Source organism: Quercus lobata, chromosome 2, assembly GCF_001633185.2.
Source record: "Quercus lobata isolate SW786 chromosome 2, ValleyOak3.0 Primary Assembly, whole genome shotgun sequence".
Classification (NCBI taxonomy): Eukaryota; Viridiplantae; Streptophyta; class Magnoliopsida; order Fagales; family Fagaceae; genus Quercus; species Quercus lobata.
The window spans coordinates 50,944,914-50,948,833 of record NC_044905.1 but is presented as its reverse complement, the minus strand read 5'-3'; the positions used below and the strand labels follow the sequence as shown (position 1 = coordinate 50,948,833).

The 3,920-nt window shown below is 35.1% G+C and overlaps 1 long non-coding RNA gene across 1 annotated transcript; it reads right to left on the bottom strand.

Moving 5' to 3' along the window:
- Positions 1-1,132: 1,132 nt before the first annotated feature.
- On the bottom strand, positions 1,133-3,635 carry LOC115975776. The gene is made up of 3 exons (XR_004088191.1): positions 3,376-3,635; positions 2,375-2,441; positions 1,133-1,466 (listed from the first exon to the last, which is right to left on the bottom strand). It is a non-coding gene; the product is annotated as an uncharacterized LOC115975776 (long non-coding RNA).
- Between the last annotated feature and the right edge of the window lie 285 nt (positions 3,636-3,920).

Genomic DNA, 3,920 nt, shown 5'->3' with positions numbered 1-3,920 from the left:
TTCCTTTCTAAGCAAGAAAAGCTCTTCTTAGATCTCATAGAACAGATCGAAGACCCAGTTACCAAAACTCAAAGGCTTAGTGATTTCCAGAAAGTCCTAGTTAAGGAAGCCAGTACATCCAACCTAGGATCCAGGAACCCAAAGTTGATTTGGAGAAAATCTACAATAGGTTTACCAAATCTAAGAAAGAAGTTACCATCCAAGATCTCCAGAAAGAGATTAAGGATACCAAATCAGAAGTGAGAAACCTTAAGCAGGAATTAATCATCCTTAGGGTAGATCATAACCTTATGGACCAAAGAGTCAAATAGTTGGAAGATACTTCTCATCAAGGCAATGAGGAAGGAACCTCATTTCAGAACCCTTCAGACGATGAAGTAGATGAAACAGTTAACCCTACAGCTGATATAGCACACAAAAGAGAAGTTATACATAGAGGGGGAGAGGGCCGATTGAGACCGTCTAACCAAAAGGGGGAGAAGTTACACACAGAGGGGGAGAGGGCCGACTAAGGCCGTTGGGGGGCAGAAGCATAAATAAAAAGTTACAAATGTGAAGGCCATGACTATGGCGTTACAGGTGTAAACTCTAAAACAAACTAGAAGGGCCATCTGATTACAAGTTCTGAGTTGTAAAGAGAACTGGGCCTATGAGGTAATTGGTATTTCAATTGGGACTCCAATTGGACCTACCAAAGACTGAGCCTGAGGGTTCCTTATATAGATGGAGGAAGCCTTGGATTCTTTAGGAGATTGTTGGAATCATGGAAGGTAAATTGCTTTTACTATAGGTGAATTTCTTTTCCACCGAAAGTAATAGTAATTTTGAATAATTCTGTCGGAGTACTATTTGATGAATAGTAACTTGTCCCCTTGCTTTTCTGGAATAGTGTTCATGCATAGTGACTGGTGCTGTGGATGAATAGTGTTCTGTCTGGAGCTTTGCTAGTGCAGGTACTGTTGGAATAGTAGTCGTGTCACGACCCAAATCTGTATTTCAGAGTTTAGAGCATGACCGGCATGTTAATACTAAGTTTGTCTCAATATTAACACGAACCAACCTAATCTGAAGGTACTTATCAAGAATTGTTTCTTGAATTCCTGCTTATTTTCTTTTAGAAAAGCCAAATATATACAAAAATGATGGCAACCCTAAAATTTCATTTCTTTCGAACTTGGAAAAATTCCACCAGGCTGAAACTTAAGGTATTCAAGTCAGAATTTACATAGCTAAACATTTAGCAAACTCTTATTACAAACCTAACCCCAAGGCATACAACTGGGGTTCAAAACAAACTACAGTACCGAATTACATTTGTGCTCAAAGGATCAAGTACATCTTGATTCCTTATATACAACAAAAAAACTAACTGCTATACAACAAAACTCTACATTCTAACAAAACGAGAAAACACAGAATCTTTGCCACCTCTAATACTCTCGCTGCTTCCAGGAAGAACCTGTGCACTGAAATATAATAGGGTGAGCTGCGAAGCCCAGTAAGGTTTTAAAGCTCCATGGGCCTTTAATAAGAATGCATGTAAATCAAAAAGTTTATGGATATGCCAAAATTTAATAAAATAGCCTTCATACTGTTCATATTGTTCTTAAAAATAACTTAAGAACTTTTAGATGAGAATGCTTCATTTTTCTTTCATATAATAAATAAAATGACATAATAAGGAACTTAATTATAAATTCAGTAATCTTATCTTTGAACAGATTATCAAATACTTTATCATAACTTCTCATCAGATTTATAACACATTCAATATACCTTTCTTATAATTTCCCAAATAGCTTTATACCTCGTTTATAATATAGGTTAGTTAAACCAATTGTAAGTCTGTCACTACTTTGGGAGGCTTCCAGCACAGAGTGCCGGGCATCCAACATTCCCCACAATGCCAGGTAATTCCGGAATCATATCATAATACATACTTTCAACCATGGGGGTAGGTTGACATCCTCCACAAGTTGGCTGTTACCAACAAGGGCGGGTACAGCAGAGCCAGTCCCACTTTTAATGGCCAATCAGAATTTCCATGGAAATGCCAGTACTATAACCCCTACTGGCTGAGTTCAGAACACAACAATGGAATAACTCGAAACTACATTTTTCTGTTAACTTTGCTTATACATAAATGTTTCACAAGGTAGCATATCCACTTCGTTTTTAAATAATATGTTCGTGACATATAACATAGCATCAATATGCTAAAACTATTATGTATGTAATATTGAATAACTCACGAACACGTATTTTACTTAAATCATGCATATACGTAATATCTCTAGTTAAGAGCTTTAATACATAATATTTTTCTAAATAATTCTTTTATACTTATCAAAAGCACATGTCACAAGTCCCTTACCTGAAAACAAAAGGCGCGAGAGATTGTACGCGAGGAGCTCAAGTATCCGTGTTCTCGTTCTCGCCACCTAAACGAAAAGAACCAAAACTTATTATGGACAAACTCTTCCTAAAATATAAACTTATACCTAAATCACCACCTAACTCTCAAACTCAAGAAAATCCTAATTCCCATCACATAAAGTTCCCCAAAACATATAATACAATCATCAAACACATTTTGCAGCCAAACCACAGAAAAACCAATCCATAAAATTTATATATGCTTCAAACACACCAAAGGATGAGTGTATAAAATTATAGCTCAAAACATACAACCTAACTTGAGAATTAAATCCACAAAGTTAGGTGTAGCATATATTGTTCACTGCTCTTTACAGCCACGTATGCTCCATTTGTAAAATACAAACGGGCTGTCTACACACCTCCAATTGTGATGAAATTTTACAGGACAACCCCCCTGTATGTCCAGTAGTAACCATAAAAATTTCGGAGTCAAAGAATTAACCCATGATTTACTAAAAATCACACAAGACAGTAAACTCAAATCTGTCCTGACAGAATTTCTTGCAACTTTCAAATTAAACCAATAATTTTATGTTCATCCAAATACTGTGAGACCACTTCTATAACAACAATATGTGTCTTAGAATTCATACAAACTACTCCTTGCATCCTAACTCACAAAATACAATTTAATACAGAATTTTCTTTTAGTGAACAACAAATCTGTCACAGAGTCAGCTTCAGTACATATTCTTACAAAATCATCAACAAATAGCAATAGGTCTTAATTTCATTTGGATATTTTTATACCTATTGTATACATATTAAAATACCCTAATAAGCATTCAATAGACCACAATATCATCAATATTTCAAGTAACTAAAACAGAATCACCCATTCAACTTCCAGAAACAGAGTAGAGAACAAAGGGGGAAATTAAGCCAACAATTACACTATCCCAATACACAAAATCAGATGAGGTTTAACTTACTTACCTACACACTTTGAAGATGAAACCTTAGGATTAATTGTTTGATTTCTTCTTTAAAGAAACTAGAATTTTTGGTGGGAAAGGAAGGGAGAGATGTTGCCGTGTAAGGAGGAAGAAGAAAGAACAAAGAAAGGGGAAATGGAGAAAGAAGAAAGGCAGCTGCTGGACTTCAGAGGCAGCCAAGAAAATCAGAAAAGTAAGGAGACTTTTGGGGCTTGGATACGTGTATGGCTAGGGGAAAACAATATCACATCCACTTGTTCCAAATTTCTTGCATTCACACTTATATATATATATATATATATATAAACTTTGCATTCACACTTACCTTTTTCTTTGCATTCACACCTATCTACAAAGAATAAATAACACATTACACACACACACACATATATATCCTTAATTTTATAAAGTTATATCTAACACATTAAAATAACATATATGTTCTATAATATCACAAAATCAAAGTTCCATGCACTTAAAAGTAATTAAAATAATGACATGCATATAAACACATAATTTAATTAGGCAATTAGGGTGGGGTGTTAC